Below are 18,269 nucleotides of genomic sequence, written 5' to 3'. Positions count from 1 at the left end.
GTAGGAGAACAGGAGGGGGGATAGGCCTGATTTCTGTTGCATATTATCTGTTCGTTCTGATTTCCAGGAAAATAACTCTTTGTTACTCAACCCTTAAAAGTGCTTTGGATTTTATTTATTTTCTTTGAGAACTTGGGCTTAAGTATAATAACGGGATTACATCATTGTTTTTAGTCTGCGCCTCTGTGAAACACTGAAGGACAGACCCACAGTGGGTATGGATTAAGCCTAATGCATGGTAACAAATTACAGGGATACCTAATGGATGTTTCAGGTTAGATAGTGAGTTCTAATGTGGATTCCCCCCCCCCCCCACTGCTGCCTGTCAATGAGTATTATGGATCACCTAATGCACACACTCCTCACAAGTTGTTGTTTTTTCCACCTTAAATAATTCAATAAATAAATTAAATAAGATCAAATATCAGCAGCCTAAACAGTGCCAACAGTTTGTGATTTTAATGTACAGAGAATGTTTTCAAGGGCATTTATTTACCACAAATACTGCATGAGCACGTCCAGAAATACATCGACGACCCATTTAAGGTAAGACTTAGTCATGGGGATCTACGACACAAATCAAGATTGGCACAGTAGAGTCCCTTTAATGCAAAGCGCCCGGAGAGGCGAGACAGCGTATCAGAGCAGTGCCAGAGAGACGGACTAAAAGAGAAACGGTGTTTAATTCGGGATATAACAATCAGGCTTACATCAGACAAGTCACAAGTTATAAGACAGACCCATCATGACTGGTAGCTTCTTGGGAGTGTCATGCAAGGTTTCCCAAAATACCTTTGAGGCCAGGCAGGCCTTGGCTTGTGTCCTGTGCTTAATGTGGGCCTGTGACTAGAAGACACCATCACTTTTTCTAGGGAGGAGGCAGAGGGACCACACGATGTTCAAACTGTGTCACCTTCAGAGAAGCGCTGCTCCTTCAGAACAGACATGTTTAATTGATTCCTGCACTAAACTGACAATAGCAATCCATCTGGATGATTGGGGAAATCCTTTGGGTTGCTTTGGACACTGTGGCATCTCTGCTGCGATCGCAGAGCCGCTCAACCCGAGCTGAGGGAGAGCCCACGACCCAAAAGCAAGCAGCGATATATCCAAGGGGGGAGAAGAGGGAGAGAGAAGTAAAATTAGACATTCACTCAACTTTTGGCATATTGAAATGTCATCCAAAAAGCTGCCTTTGAGCTTTTTGTGTTTGTAATCGAATGCTTGTCTACTTCACACAGTTTTGTCTCTGCCTGGACAAGAGCCGGAACAGCAGAGTGGGAACAAAAGTTCAGGGGCAGTTCAGAAGCCGCCAGTGCTGGGCAGACTTCCCTCCCTCCCTCACTCACTCCTTTTCTCTCTCTCTTTCTCCGTCTTTACACATCGTGTCACCATTGCCAGCTCGACTCTAATTCCCCGTAATGAGGAGTGAGGAGATGCTGGAAGAGAAGGTCTCTCCACTGAGACGCAGTAGGACACAGACTTGCCCCTGGGGCTGGTGTTCAGACTGGGAGACGGAAGGAGGAGTGGGCAGAGCTGGACTGAGAACTCGCGTTAAATAAAAATGCACATCGTTCTCCTCTCTCTCTGCATCTCTCTCTGCATCTCTCTCCCCCCCACAGTGGGCAGCTCATTTCTGGAGCTCTATCCTTTGGCCTTTATTTCTATTTTTTGATTGAATGCATGGGAAAAGCAAAAGCCTTTCAGGGAGGATATGGGGTCAAGGACTCTACTGCAATTAACTCCTTCCAGTCTGTCAAATTACCATTCTCCATCACTGTGAAGCTTCATGCATTTTTAGATTAAAATTGTATGCATTTTACTATGAATATACATATAAATAATATAATATAAATAACTGAAGACTAGATAGTTCATTAATCACTGCACCAAAAAAACCTAACTAATAAAAAAAACTGTGATACTTTCCCCGAACCTTCCAGGTAGACAAGGGTAAATGAAACGTCTCAGCATATTTACCACAAAGCCCCACTGTCTCCATTTATTAATGGCCAGGACGTCTTTAAAACAAATACACCCTCATCACCCCCGGACCAGTGTTTCCTCCGGTCATCTAGCAAAATAATTGCAGTTGTCATCAAGGCCAAGGGTGGACTAAACAAACTATTAAACCCATAGAGAACAGCTGTCTTTTGGAATTGGTCTGAATATGCTTACAAGAGAGGCACGTTGTATAGTGGGTAATGTGCCAACACCCCAACTTTGAAGAGGATCTGGTAGAAGTTAAGATAATCGCCATGAGAGAAGAGCAGATTGCGCTTTTGGGATTTTTAAGAGATTTCACCGGTAGGATTTATTTCCAATCACATCCGTTCGACTGCATAAGACCGAACTTACTTCCTTCTGCACTTGCTGTTGTGCTCTTCAGCATGAGAATGGACTGTTCGCATTGAGGGGATTGTACAGGACCTACAGCACTTTTACTGGCCCAGAAGCACGAGTGTCGCCCCTCCCTTGTCAAAACACAGCACGCCACAGCAACAATGTTATTTCTACTCAAATACATACATAAATCTGTCTAAGCGCACCTCACTAGGGGATTAAGCCATTGGGTCAGACTCTCATGAACTGCAGTCATAATGAAGGAGGTGGGGTCACACCAAAACATAGTGAAACTGGAGATAATGTGGCCATGGCTCATTCTGCATTACAGCCGGCCAGTAATTAATAGGAGAATACCATTTTGTCCCCCCCCACAATTCCAGCAGCAGCGGCATGTTGTAATCATAAAAGGGGGGGATTAAAATAAAAGGCAGGTCTTAATTAATCCCCTGGGAGAGAGAGCCTAGCCCTGCCGAGAGAACGGGAGGGCGCATGCCACTCTGACCTCATTAGCGCAACAGGACAGAGGCACAATGGTGCCGTTCACCTACTAATTATATTTTCTATTTACTGGCTTTTTTATTATTATTTATTTCTTGTGAACGAATGCACAAAGTCCAGCTATGATTAGATTATCAAGGATGCTGAAACCCACTTCATTATAGTGTGGTGTGTCTAGGGGGGGTGCTGTGAAGACTCAGGGCTCCCACACGCACTTTCGTACAGTGTTGTGTTTCCCGGGAGGAGGTATAGATCGCATTGAGAATGGAGGCAATGCAAGCCTTCTCAAACTGCAGAACGGCTGCAAGAAGATGTATTGATCAAGCACCACAGTGGGAGGAAATACAGGGGACTGGTTCGCCTGGCGGGAGAGGAGAGTAATTCTTCACGGGACCGCTTCCTGTGGCTTCTCGCTCATCAGGTGAATCAGTCTTCCTCGATTGTTCCCCCTTCCCCGATTAATCAAATAGAGGATAAGGACAGGGCTCAAGCAGCCGTCACTTCAGGCCTGGCTTAAAGGGCACTGGGACATTCTCATAGAGAGCACTTTTCATTTCCATTATGTGCAGTTTAGTTGAAGAAAAAAACCTGCCAATGTTGCCAAATCAAAAATAAATATTTAAAATGCCTACAGGCGCTATGCAACTCACATCCTGAAAACGCTGGTGTCATTGTGTGCGATTCTTCCTTCTTCTACATGTGGTAGTAAACATTGTATGGATCTGACTAATGTGTGCATAGTGTTATTGCCCTCGGATTACAGGGCAAACCCCTGCAGGCCCTGCGCTCCATCTCTCTGCGGTCACCAGTACAACACTGCAACACACTGCCCTGCGTGGAAGATCTGAGATTCCTTCTCAGTTCAATCACCTGGTTAAACAAAGGTAAACACAGGCTGTTCAGTTCATCAGTTCAGTGCACTGTCCAGGTGTGTTGTAATCCCTCACCCCATTTGCCTCGCAGTTGCATTATACATTGCAATTGCAATAATTTGCACTTGACGTTATGCAAAAACGAAGTACCTTTTTAAACCGATGCCGTCGAATACGAGCTGCCTTTGCACAGGTTTTATCCAAACCAAATTCAGCATCAGCTAACAGCAGTGCAATAACGGAACACTGATAAAACCATAATCTGTTCAGTGGTGGCCTTTTTAACTTTCTGTGGATTTTCCAGGCTTCAGCAAACTGACAATCATTGCGTTTCTGAAGAGCAAAACTGCTCATGGATCAAAGAGGAGACGCGGGGGGGGGGGAATTGGCTGCAGTATACGATCCTGCATACATTAGCTTCTGCATGCATTTGAATCACATTGTGTAAAAGTCTGGTGGTAAAGCTACGGCCTTTGATGGTGGAAGTATGCAATGAATTCCATTATTTAAATTGCTTTATATGTGAGGGACTAAAATGACTTTCCACTAAAAATAGAGCAGGGATTTCATTAAAATTGGATTTACATTTAAATCAACGATGCAAAACGGAATAGCCGACACGACAGTCAGCTTTCAATTGAGAGCACAAGTGGAAGGGGGGGTGGTGTGTGAACTGCAGTCTCACTTCTGGAAATTGCAGCAATAAAATAAAGATTTGGAGATTAATATAGTTTTTGATGACTCTGGGCTTGCTCCATAAAACAGGAGCGTGATATTAATAAAGAGAGTTGCCCAATCGCTCTTCATTAACACCTTTAGGAAGTACAGCAGTGCTTGTGTGATGGTGAGATTAACACGAGCATTCGCACAAAACAGAGAGAGCAACTGCTACATTCAGGGATACGGTCTGCTTCAGCGCACGAGAGGAAACTCAGTCCGCACTTCCTGCAACACATTGTCAGATAGGGCCGGTACGCTAAACTCAAGTCAAGTTTATACTTTCCTGTTTACAGATTTATTCAGTTGTGATTGAGACGACAAACAAAAGACATGAACTGTTTGACACCATGTATTCTGATGCTAAAAACGTCATCCATCGTTTAGTCTCTGTCTCTCAAAGGGGCATTTATGACTCAGTGGTTAACACAAGGGAAAGATAATCTATATACATCTCTCTCTATATATGTATATTCACACGCTTATATATATAAACATTAATTGAACAGCAGCTGTATTAAAATGTTTTTAAACAGATTAAAATAGCCTTTTTAAACCACATCTAGTGATCATTCGAAGAGAAAAAAGGGGTCAGATCAGAGCTGCGCGGCGGTCTGTTCCTGTTTAATGACATCCACTTATCATAGGAACAGTTTGGTGGGAGTGCCTAGTCTATCCACTATCATTACTGTTTACTAATTAATGACATCGCCAAGACCCATTCGGCTAGACAGAGTGGGAGGCATGTTGTGTAAACACTTAAAATACTATTCTTGTTTGAGCTGATCTCTTATTTACTTACAAGAAAGGGAGACAATATTTGAGTGGAGATCCAAGCATCTGTGATTTGTGGATGTTCTCCAAAATCTGATGAAAGAATGTTTGTATATATTTATTGTATTCCTCTGACTCAATCGCTTGGGATTTCTATGATTTTCTTGTGAACGCTTCTTCGAGAACAGCTATACGTCCACTCGATGGGATGAGGAAGAAAATGAAATGAGCGGAGCAGCAGAAAGGAATGAAAAGATGAATGCATCACAGGTTTTGGGGGATGTAAGTGGGGGGGGATCAGAGCAGCGGTGTGTGAAAAGGGGGGGTGTTGCCGATTGAGGAGGGAACCACTTGAACAGATGATGGCGTTAACACTATTAGCACAGCCGGGCCCCACATTCGCCACCTGTCACCTTCACAGCTTGATTGCCAGGGATTACAATCTGGTTCGGTGCCGTCTGATTCGGTGTGTTTTGTTGTTTTACCCTCCCAAGCCTAACATCAGTCTTACTAGGTGTACAGTGTCTTGTACAGTGTTGTTCAGGCCTTGTGTTCGAGTCCTGGACCTGCATTTCCACGCCTCACTTCCTCTGTCAACCGCAGATTTTGTAACGATTAAAAAAAAATTGTACATCTCTGCACCCACCTTGAATTTCTTTCCCTCCTGTTCTCTCTCCCTCCCTCCCTCTCCGTCTGTCCTTCCTCCGTGCACATCCAAGGCTGAGTCAATTACTTTGGAGGTTGCCATGGAAACCCGGTGGCGCCCATGCCGGGCCGGCTCTGCTTCCTCGCCGGCAGGTGGAGAGATTAACCGTTTAACACCCAGCTCTTCACGCCAGTGCCAAGACGCACCGCGGACACCTTTCTAACACACGCGCCGTCCTGCCGTTTAAAACTGGGCATCCACGCGCTGTCCCCCCCCACACACACACCGTGGGGCCGTCCACACCCCCCAACCCTCCCGTGCTCCAATACACGTCCAGCTCTCGGCACAAACGGACACACAGGGCCGAGCCACCACGTACTCCGACGGTTCTCCGTTAACCGCCACGCAGACAGATTTAACAACCACACCTCCCAGGGAGATCCCGTCTGAAGATTACACCCGACACCCTGGGTCTCGCACCCGTGCATAATCCCTCCATCGGCAGGGTGACCCTCTTCTGTCAGGGCTGACCTCGTTGGCTGTTGCCCTCTGCGCCGAGCCGCGCTTTACGACGCAAAGTAGAACATAAACAAGTACAGCATATGCTACCTTGTGAAATTAATAATTGCAGTCATTCATACGCACACACACCAAATAAGGGACTGCAAAACTTATACAGGTGCTGAAATCACAAACATAGAACTTGTTTCTTATTTATGTCATTGAAAAAAACAAATGTGCTAAGAAGAGCTGCAGTGTGTTTGCCAAAACGCTCAATACTTGGGCATGGCGGGGTTGAGAAGGACGCACACACGCTGTTCTCAGACTGAAAGCGAAGGGTAAATAGTTTGCTTGTTGTTGTTGTTTTGTAAAGGAGACTCCTTTGATCAGTTCTCTGTAATGTGAGAAATCTTCAGAATAATTGAAGCTGGATGTGCAGGGAACACGTGGTTAAGACGAGCCGACTGCAGCCCTCTCCCCTACACTTTAATTTCTGCTCACATCTCCCTCTGCTAGTCCTCCTTCCCCAGATCTCATTTTTAAATCTGGACGACAAGTCAGGATTCTGCGGCACCAAAAAAATAAAACACACCCCCTCGGCTTTGCACAGAAAAACATCATCACAGCAGATAAATAAGCAAACAGAGCAACAAACCGACCCACCAACAGACAGACAGTGGCCGATGCCAATACAACTCAGATCTGAAAGGGGGATTTTGTGTTTTTATGAAAGCACACGCAGCGGCCTCATTACCTCCCAAACTAATGAAGAAGCAGACAAACACAAAGTGACTGTGATTGAACAGATGCGATTTATTCATTTTTTGGCAGGAGTGGGGGGGGGGATGTGTTGGCTGCATCTGAGCCGCCTCATCCAACATCATTCATCCCTGCTGCTGTCGTTCTACCTTCAGCTGAATTAAAACTGTTATCATTCACCGAGTGCATGCTTCACAAATGCTCTCAGCTAAATTACGGACTACGGCAGATCTCAGATTAGCATGGATATAAATACACACACGTACTATATTATAAATATCTATACACACGCACACACACACACACACACACACACAGGCATCGTATTGCTCCTTCACAGGGGATGCCATTATGCCATTTTTTCTTTTATATTTTATCACTAAAATAAAAGCCTGCATTGTAGAATTCAAAACAACAGACACAATAAGTCAAGCAAACAGCAAGTCAGTGAGCTTTATCTCTGAAATCAAAGTCCCATTTTCTAATTCCACTCAACCTCCCCCCACACACACACACACTAAGCTTGTCAAGTCCCACTTTGTTTACCATACCTATCCCAGCGTCCACGGGACCCAGGCTGCATGGGGGCAGGTAAGCGGTACCCCTGACTGAAGCGCTGGGGGCAGAAACTGTGATCCTCACACAGGAATGCAGAGCAGAGGAGACTGGGGGCTCTTAGTGTGCAGAAGATGCCCCGGCGGGTTGTGCATCATCCCGTCTGCACACACACAGCGACACAGGCAGCCAAACCGGCTGGAGCTAGCGCTGCATCGGTGCCAGCCATATCAATGGGGGCTGCAACTCTCCCGTCCTGGGGTCTCAAACTCTCCCGTCCTGGGGTCTCACTGCAGCACGCACATGACAGCCTTCTCATGCAGAAGACACACACGCATCTATGACACCCCAGTCCACAAGATCCTGATCCACAACACAGACCTATCATCACAAACAGCCGGACCATATGACCGAGGGATGACTAAGAACCTGAATCTGGACGGGCAGCACGCACACACGAGAGTAAATGTAGCTGTTTTGCTGGAAGTTGCCCCAACACATGCATGCATGCACCCTGCAGACACCAGAACACGTTTCGTTGCACGGTACCACCAGACCTCCGTTGCCCAAAGACGTAAGGAACTGAACCACAGACTCACCGCTTGCAAGCCACCTGCTGTTCCCTCCCCCAGCAGCCTGTAGCCTCTTCTCAAGAGAGGAGCAGCGGAACGAATAAAATCCTTTCCGACCCGGCGAGATCCCAGGCTGGAGAGCTGAGGAGAGACGGACAAACAGAGACAGAGAGAGAGAGAGAGAGAGAGAGAGAGGGACGGAGGCTGCTGGACACAGACTGTCTCCTCTGGGCTCCAGAAGGACATGGACTCGGAGGAGAAACTCACAACAATAGCAGAGCAGCGGCGGCTCTGTGACACATCAGCCCAGGCAGAGATGCTGTACAAAAACAAGCAGCATCCTTCAGAGAGGAGAGGGGAGGGAGAAAAGGAAAAAAGGAGGGAGTAAGAGAAGGAGGGGGGTGGGGTTGGAGGGATGGTTTGTGTGTGTGTGGGGGGGAGGTTAGGCGGAACTACAGAGCATGCCCACTGAAAATCCCAAGGTATTTAAATGTCACATGACACCATCCGAGCTGTCAGTGGCACTGAATAGCCGCTCGTTAAGGAAGAGGAGAGAGAGAGAATGAATCTATCTGGGTTAACCCTGTAGCTGCCGCAATGCGAGATTACAGCTCCTATAGATTAAAAGACCTGGAATAATTGCTACCCCTCCCCCGGGGCACTGGGCCGAGCAGCCGGGTCTGTGTTTACACTGCGCACAATAGGATGGGCTGGATTAACCCCTTCCCTCCCACAGGCTGCAGGCACACAGCACTGTCCTTGAACAATAAGGAGATAGGGCCAGGACAATGCCACAAAGACAGACTCGTTTAATTAAGGACTGCTAATCACAGATCGACCGATTAGATAGAGAGAAGAAGAGAGCAGGACGGGTTTATAGATACACATACATTCCTCTCGAACAGGGAGGATGTTACTCTACTACACAATCAATATATGTATATATGTGTGTGTTACATAATATGCAATTCTTCAAAGCCTGGTTAAATTCTCTCTTGCACCATCAAACACCTATTTAGTTCTTACTTTGCTTATACACAAATAATAATCTATTAACTATCATGACCTGAATTTAGCAGTGCATGTTATTTTTGTCTAATTATGTTCATAGTACTGAGAGGACCAAACAATGTTCTCTTCTTACACAAAGTCCCCATAATATTTGCATGCCTATTTGCATTCAAATTAAAGGAGTCTCCCTGGATAAACTGACCATTGCACCGAGACCTACAGGTTACACAGGTGCAGAAGAGTGTTTAATCGCCCCTTCTGTGCCACCATCCCCGCGGTTCTGCATGGCTGGGAACGGCTAGACCACAATTCTCAGTGAACTGGTGTCACCCTTTGTCCCACTGGATTTAATCCCAGCCTAATTGGTCCCATACAGGACACCACTCAGTCCTAAAAACACAGTTAGCTGACTGCTCTGGATTTACCAAAGAGGAAAAATGTCCACAAGCACCCATGACTGGAAAGTATTGACACAAGAGGTTAATTAAGCCAGTGGAGTCTGTCTGAACAGAACTTGAGTGGCTAGGTCTTTTGATTATTAATGTATTAAAAAATAACCTGTAATTCAAGTAGGAGTTTATTAAAGGTTAATAATAAATGTGCCAATAAGTTGTTGCTTAAGAGATTCGTTTCTTTAAAAAATGTGAAAGATTCTTAGTTGTTATTGTGGTGAAACTCAAAAAGAGAACGTCCTGTTACATAAATAAGTGTCTGTGAATGTGTTTGATTCTATTTCCTCATTAATCTTCTTTTTGCCCTCCAGTTCAGCAGGCTGACTTAAAACTTTCCACCTGCACTATAATGATGAAGGCTGGCATATCAGCTTTCCTACGAGGGGCTGCTTCTGTGGTAAGTAACACCACTCCCACACACCCCTCCTCCCCACATTTAAAAAATAACTGAAAAACAACACTACAAAGGTCTTCAGGGAGCAGCCATTACAGCATGCTTCGTAGGTTCAGTGTAAGAGATCGGCCTTATGTGACAAAAGAAGAACCCCAGTAAATCACCCACCTCCTCCACCTGCACACAGCTGCTACACTAACTCTAGATCCCCTGCAGGCTTTCTATCCCGGTCTTCCAGTCCAGGAGCATCCCAGATCTCAAGGTTGTGCTGCCCTGAAAAATACACATCGACAAAAAGGCAGATTTTTCATCCACACACCCACCTCCGGCCCTCTTGCCTCCTGCTTCCAAATCTTCATACCCTTGTTTTCCATAACTGACCCTTGAGTCCTCCACAAGGTTCTCAGACAACTGACTTTCCACCTGCAAGCTACACAACAGACACAATATCAGACACAGTAAAGTGTAAGTTTCTGAACCCACAGATACCCCTGTGCGGTAATACTGTGTGATAACTTGTAGTTTTAGTGTTGTACCTATGGACACTGACCTCTAGTGGATCACACTGGCATTGGCACAGGGAACACCAGCAACAGGAAGCAAAGTGCAAAGGGCATAAGAATAGCTTCTTTTTGTTCATTACTTTAGGATTTCCAATCTCATAACCATTATATCATTATGCAACTTATTTTTGTCATGCTGTATGCTTTTCAGTGTCCTTGCTCCTTTACACACCTTAAATAATCAAGAACATAGCCACACATACCACATCATACCACATAGCCACATCAGCCATAACATTATGACCACCTGCCTAATATTGTGTAGGTCCCCCTTTTGCCGCCAAAACAGCCCTGACCCGTCGAGGCATGGACTCCACTAGACCTCTGAAGGTGTGCTGTGGTATCTGGCACCAAGACGTTACCAGCAGATCATTTAAGTCCTGTAAGTTGCGAGGTGGGGCCTCCATGGATCGGACTTGTTTGGTCAGCACATCCCACAGATGCTCGATTGGATTGAGATCTGAGGAATTTGGAGGCAACACTCGTGATTCATCAGACCAGGCCACCTTCTTCCATTGCTCCGTGGTCCAGTTCTGATGCTCACGTGCCCATTGTAGGCGCTTTCGGCAGTGGACAGGGGTCAGCATGGGCACCCTGACTGGTCTGAAGCTACGCAGCCCCATACACAACAAACTGCGATGCACTGTGTGTTCTGACACATTTCTATCAGAACCAGCATTCACTTTCTCAGCAATTTGAGCTACAGTAGCTCGTCTGGCCAGCCTTCGCTCCCCACGTGCATCTATGAGCCTTGGTGCCATGATAACGAGATTATCAGTGTTATTCACTTCACCTGTCAGTGCTCATAATGTCATGGCTGATCGGTGTATACACCCATTACAATAATTATAGATTATATATATATATATATATATATATATATATATATATATATAAACACATAGTTGGACATTCACCATGGACTTCTGAGACTCTTGATCAAACTTTCTCTGTCTGCCCATAAATCTGCAGCTTTTTGGAGGCAGTGTCCCTGTACCTTGGAGAAAGAGAGAGAAATCAATAAGAATGGTACAATAAAACAATAACCCATGCAAAACACTAGAGTCTTCTGCTAAACAAATCCCCCTGCTCTTTGGGTGCAAGGATTGTTCTTGGAAGAGAAATAGGCTAAAAATATATAATCTTCAATTTATTAAAAACATGAAAATAATATACAATAATTGCAAGTTCTCATAGATCTCTGGGAGAGATGCCTTAATACAGCACTTGTACACATAGAAACAAACACACACAGACAATCTAAGCACCCAGAGCACAGAAAACCATTGTGTTCACAGATCAGAGAGAGAGATTCAGAGGATTTCTTACAAACCATTTGAAACACAAAATACATGTTAAATTGAATTATTGATGTTCCTCACATTGGTCAAACCACATGCAAACCCTTCCACTCCCACTGACTAACACTTCGCCATTGCCAAGCGCTGCCCTATCTGCCGTCTCCTACACCTACTGTATAGAAGGGTGTTTCTATTGGCTCATTTTTCGGAAACTTTCAGTTTAACCAGGATTAAAATTAATCCCATCGAGACAAATTGCGTCTTTCACAACAGTGTCGGCACAAAGTTACAGTACAGCAGTGAAAGCGGATGTGGTGAGCAGACGAGCGGAGACACGTCCACACTGAGCCTCGCCTCGCCTGCACTGCGCGCAGGAAAGCCCTGTTTTAGTCCCTTCATTCAGCAAGTCGGTCCAGTTTGTGTGATTTTTAAAGCAAATTCCAAGACCAAGAAGACATTAGGGCAGGGGTTTTCAAACCGGTCCTGGAGTACCCCATGCCCTGCTGTTTTTTGTTCCAACTGCGGTCTTAATTGCTTAATTGAATCCTTAATTGACCCAACAAAGCAATATACCATTCAATTAAGTAATTAACAAAAAACAGCAGGGCAGGGGGTACTCCAGGACCAGTTTTTAAACCCCTGCATTAGGGGAAAGTCCACTGAAAGACAGTCCTGTCAATCTTTCCTGCTGCTGTTGCTGCAGTTGTGCAGGGTCTCTGCCCAGACAGTTCACACGCCAGCATATTAGACTGAGACGAGCTTTGGTACAGTACCGGGGGTTCAGTGTGCATTAATGGGATGGTTTGGCTCTGATTGTGTGGTGTGTCCATTTATTTTCGAGACAATCCGGGAAAGCGGACATTGCCGATTCGCGCGTCGCAAACATGGCAGACGGGTGGCGCACCAGCGGCGGGACTGACTGTGGGCAACAAAGGGGCGGCGCTCTGGGGCCCCACCACCGGCCTCTATACAGCCGACACAGCGGCTCCTCGGGCAGTGCGCTGCAGATGTAACATGTCTTTATAGGTAAAACGGGTTTCCAGTGTAACGGAGTTAAAAACACACCGTAACTCACTCACAAAGGACGACATGCACCACTGCAAGCGCAGTGAAGCTGCACCCGTTTCTCCTCCTCAGTGTCAGCGTGCCTGCGCTGTATCTCATGCGCTGTCTGAACAGGCGGCTATAGAGTCTGAACCACACAGAGCCTGCCTCTGATAGGACAGGGTACACGTCAATCTTTGGTATATAATTGTAAATATCTGTCTGGTGGGACGTAGATCCCCTTGCGGGGCCCCTAGATGCGGTGGGGCCCATCGCCCCGAGATATTCCCGCTCCTGAGCGCTGCCTTCAGCATCACGCCCGTAACCTCAATCCATCCATTGCCCCTTCTCCTGCCTGGCCTTCCCTAACCCTCCATCCCTTCATTGCCCCTTCTCCTGCCTGACCTTCCCTTCTTCATCAGCCCACGTCTCTGTCTCCACCGGCGCCACAGCTGGTTACACGGCAGGTCGCTGTCCAGGTCGCCGTGTCTGTCCCAGGCAAACTGCGCCAGGATGAGCCTCGTTTTCAAACCAAGATGGCACTGACATTTTCACTGTTGCCGGTTATTATTAACTAATTTAGCTGACATATATAACTAAAGAGTAAACCCTTTCGCAGCTGTCGGTAAATATAATTATTAATTCATTAATTCAGCTGCGCCTACTGCTCGACAACAGACCTCGATCTGTTTAACTCGTACTTCAATGCCTACTTTAAACAGCGCAGTGTGAGATGAGACGGGGCTGCTGGCGCACACGCACCGGCCGTCAGAGCATTGTCCCGCTTACACGCATTGGTAAAAACTAGCCACGCAATTTTTGGGGTCAGTTTCTAACACTCTTCTGTAACTGTAACTGCAGACACTGCAGACACTGTAACTGAATGGCTGCAGGTGTAATGTTTTATTTATTACTGCTGGAAAGTCAGTGTCGGAATGAAGCCCCGTGCTATCCAGTCAGGGCTTCGGGGGAAGAGCTGTAACCGTCCAGCTCAGTCCTCAGCAGGAACTGCGCCAGACAGCGGGAGAGTGCATTACACCCCCTGCAGCTGGAGACAAAGCAAAACGGTGCCACACCATTGTTTTTAAATCTTCTTAAGATGAGTGCTTATCTGATCATCCGTGATTATTTATGGTGCTAATAATTATGTGTTGCTTTGAAGTTCATAGATAAAGCTAGTATCCTTCGCTATTATAAAACCAGATTAATGACATAAATTGTAATTTTTACAAAAAACTTTATTATAGTTTATTTATATTATTCGAGGTTAAGTTCAAATTGCTTTGATGATGGTCTGTCTGCTTTGAATTCTTTTTGACAGATAAACTGTCATATATAAATATATAAGCATTCTGGAGCTCGTTGTGGACAAGTGCAAGGTAATACCTGCAGGTAACAAAAATGTCCACTATATTTACACTATGGGAGGAACAGATCTAGATGAAGTAACGCATGAGAAAGACCTAGGAGTCTATGTGGGCTCCTCACTTTCTCCATCCAAACAATGTGGGGAAGCAATAAAAAAGGCAAACAGGATGTTAGGGTATATTGTCAAAAGTGTAGAATTGAGAACAAGGGCAGTGATGTTCAGACTGTACAATGCACTAGTTAGAGCTCATCTGGATACTGTGGACAGTTCTGGGCTCCACACTTCAAGAAAGATATCGCTGCTCTAGAGGCAGTTCAGAGGAGAGCAACCAGACTTATTCCAGGTCTGAAGGGAATGTCCTACTGAGAGACTGAGGAACTGAACCTTTTCACCTGGAACAGAGGAGACTACGTGGGGACTTGATCCAAGTCTTCAAAATCATGAAAGGCATCGACCACATCAAACCAGAGGAGCTTTTCCAGATCAGCAGGGACACACGCACCCGGGGACACAAATGGAAATTGGGCTTCAAGGCATTCAAGACAGAAAACAGGAGACACTTCTTCACACAGAGAGGCGTCACAATCTGAACAAACTCCCCAGCGATGTGGCTGAATAGATAATTTGGGAACATTCACAAACAGACTGGATAGGATCCTTGATCACTTAGTTATTAATGGACACCAAACGAGCACGATGGGGCGAATGGGCTCCTCTCGATTATAAACTTTCTTATGTTCTATGATGTTGAACGATTTATAAATATGCAAATATCCGGTACTGAAATTATAGACCAGGAGTATTATTATTAATACGATTGTTGTTGTTATTATTATTTATTAATTTGTCAGACACCATTTTCAAATAGAAACTAAATAACTGTCTAAATAATGAATTACCACACTCCAGTGTTTGATCTCTTAACTCAGCACTAGACACTGATTTTTTTACAGGTGAGTAAATTAACAAGCCAAAGTGTGCAAAGGGCTCTAGAAGACAGCAACAACCCAGAGTGTGTCCACCAGGATCAAAGCACAAAGTACCACAGAGCCAAAAACTGAGAGCCTTCTTTGACCGGAAGGCTCGACACACCACTGTCACCAGAGCCTGGCCATGCTGATGTACCTGCTGAAAAGGCAGCCAGGATCGAGTGTGTAGGGCAAGATTCAGCTGAAGGGACAGAACCAAATGACTCTACAATAAAGTCTGTGCCAGCCGAGAAGTCAAATTCTTCTGGAAAATCAAGAACCAAATGTGGGGCAGCCACTTATAAATCCAAATTCAAGCCCGGTGGACAACAGAATGGCCCTTTATTAAGAAGGGACTCAGGCAGTGTCATTTGTGGTATGAGATTTGCAGAACTGAGAATGCTTGTTACCAGTCACACCAGAGGAAGGTCAAGGCAGTGGAGCAATCGCAGCAAATTACCAAATTTACAGTGAACACAGCTCCAAAGGCGGATAACATGACACAACTTAAGGCGAAGGTATGAATGAATAACTTCTTTAACATTGTGTTTTGGTACTTTTCCCATTTGTTACCCTAGAAGACTAACCACAGAAATAGCTTTTTGTTCTGACTGTAAAAGTATTTTCTTAAACTTTGATTTCAGGCACGACGAGCTAAGATCAAAGTTGCTGTGACGATGGTAAATCACAATGTCCCCCTTGCAGTTGCTGACCACTTCAGTCCACTGAGGTACAGTACATCTCATTTTAGAGAAAAGAAGGACTTTTAATGATTTTCATTAATCCTAGTTTTTGATGAACTGAAGCACAATAACTGTGATGTTTGTATTTACCCAGTTTATTTTTTTCTCATTTCATTTTTTTCAGAAGGGAAAAGATGAACCCATTGACTGTGAAGCTGTTTGGTGGAGACGGTGAAACACGTTCCCAGATCTGTGCATCACAACTGGCACTAATGCTGACACAGCAGAGACCATTTTTGAAAAAATGGACAGTGTCCTCAAGAAGGATAACATCCCATGGCAAAACTGTGTAGGTCTGTCACTGAACAATGTGTACATTAAATTATAAATGCAGAAATTAAATGTCCTACTTCAGTTGTCAGACTTTGATGTGGAGGATATGGTTGTAGATATTGGATACTGGTTCAAAGCAAGCACAAAGAGAAACGGAGTACATGGCTGTCATGTTTCGACACGGAGGCCGAGTCTGGAGACGGCAGCAGTCCGCACTCTACGGCTGTATCGAGCTCGTCAGCTACTTCACGTCTAACAGTGAGCACTGATTAGGCTTGCCACCCGTTCTGGTTTTGCCTGGATTCTTCTTTTAAGTCTGCTGTCCCGGGAAGTCAGACATTAAATAAACTTAAAAGTACACTTTTTGTTTTGTACAGAATGACTCTGGTGGCCGGTGACAACCCTAGCTCATCCACCTAGATATTTAAAATGCCAGTTGCACCTTGCTATAATGCTTGATATGTCTTTGTCTTTTACAGTTGAGAAACAAGCCCACATTAAGAGGCTTAGGAAGCATGTTGAGGATCCAAAGACAGAGGTACACCTCTTATTCTACCAGGCCACACTGCCCGTCTTCAGAGTTTAATTTACTCTTTCAGTGCCGAGAGCCATCTGTGTCCTCTCCATGGACAGGTAAATATAATATTCTTCACTTCTTTCCACATTATAATTAAAGTTGTATAATTAAATAATGATTTGTTTTTTAACATTTTACCATTGTATTATTATTAATATAATTTGTGATTTGTTTTTCAGATGAGGTCTTATGTTAAGAAACTCATGTCCAAGTTTGTTACCACAACTGATATAAAAACTGCTGATGTGTGTGAAGTTGAGTATAAAGACAAACAGAACCAGGTGGCACGTATCTGCTAAAAATAGAAATCTATGTAAAAATAATTTTAAAGATGTGGAATTCAAAGGCAGGTATTAAAAATATATGAAAAGATTAATTTCTAGGAATGTTTACTGTTGATGTCAATTACTCTTTTGGGTAATCTTAAACTTTAAAACAATGTCAAACTGAATCTGACTATATATGGGTCATTCCACAAAAGAGGACATGTTGCCCCTTGCAAAGTCTTCAAAACCCAATTTTCAAGATTTCATTTGAGGCAGGATATATCCACCCTACAGAAACAGATGTTTTCCAATCTCAGGCATCTATTTTTGTCAAACTGTACACATGTTTTACCAACATGGACTGCAAAGTAGAGTTGACAAGAGTAGCAGGGTTGATACAGACAATTTACCATGAAATAAGGACGTTATTCAAAGCAGTTTTAGTCTCAACAGGGGTAGTTACCTTCAGGTTAGTAACAGGGTTGAGGTTTGAGGGTTGGCATTAATACTGTCATGCATTGCGTGTGTTTTATGAAAATATTCAGCTTTATTTAATTTCTTCTATCATTACTTAAGGCAACAGGGTTGATATGTTGAGCTCGCCGCCCCCAGTCATAGAGTGGAAAATAGTAGGAAATCGACAAACATCAGAGAGAAGATGAGCTCAAAAGCACTTTTTCAAAAGATCAAAGAGACGTCACTTACTGTGAATCAGTGTAATTTGAGGAAGTTGCCATTATGTTGTAGGGGTAGATGCATCAGAGGAACAGTGACTGCAGATTTGGGAGCACAAGTAAATTGTGAAATTGTACCTAATTATCATAGAATAATTTTAAAATATGTTTACAGTAAAAATAGACAATGAGGCGTATATAATAATATCAATATATTTTATTTAATAGGGATTAAATTACATATGTTTAAACTGGAAGTTAACCAAATGAAGTTTTAAATTAGTTATGATGTCGTTCTGACCTCAGATTATGAAATATGACAAGTTTTCAAATAAAAAAATATGCAAACTTTGCATTGGATTTACACTGAAAATATGCAAGGGACACAAAATGT

At 44.3% G+C, this 18,269-nt stretch overlaps 1 protein-coding gene across 2 annotated transcripts in view; it reads right to left on the bottom strand.

The window, feature by feature from the left end:
• The window catches only part of plekha6 (pleckstrin homology domain containing, family A member 6), a 108,594-nt gene that overhangs the window by 74,716 nt on the left and 15,609 nt on the right, over positions 1-18,269 (bottom strand). Inside the window, exons 3-5 of one of the 2 annotated variants that reach the window (XM_066703181.1) lie at positions 11,578-11,657; positions 10,479-10,527; positions 8,268-10,370 (exon numbers count right to left, since the gene is read on the bottom strand). The gene's annotated coding sequence lies outside the window, so the exon portion shown is untranslated. Of the gene's footprint in view, positions 1-8,267; positions 10,528-11,577; positions 11,658-18,269 lie in introns of both variants that reach the window. The other variant, XM_066703180.1, reaches the window with a different exon arrangement.

The sequence above is a fragment of the Amia ocellicauda genome, chromosome 5, assembly GCF_036373705.1.
Source record: "Amia ocellicauda isolate fAmiCal2 chromosome 5, fAmiCal2.hap1, whole genome shotgun sequence".
Lineage (NCBI taxonomy): Eukaryota > Metazoa > Chordata > Actinopteri > Amiiformes > Amiidae > Amia > Amia ocellicauda.
Note: the sequence above shows the minus strand (reverse complement) of the source record. Positions and strands in the feature narration are given on the sequence as shown.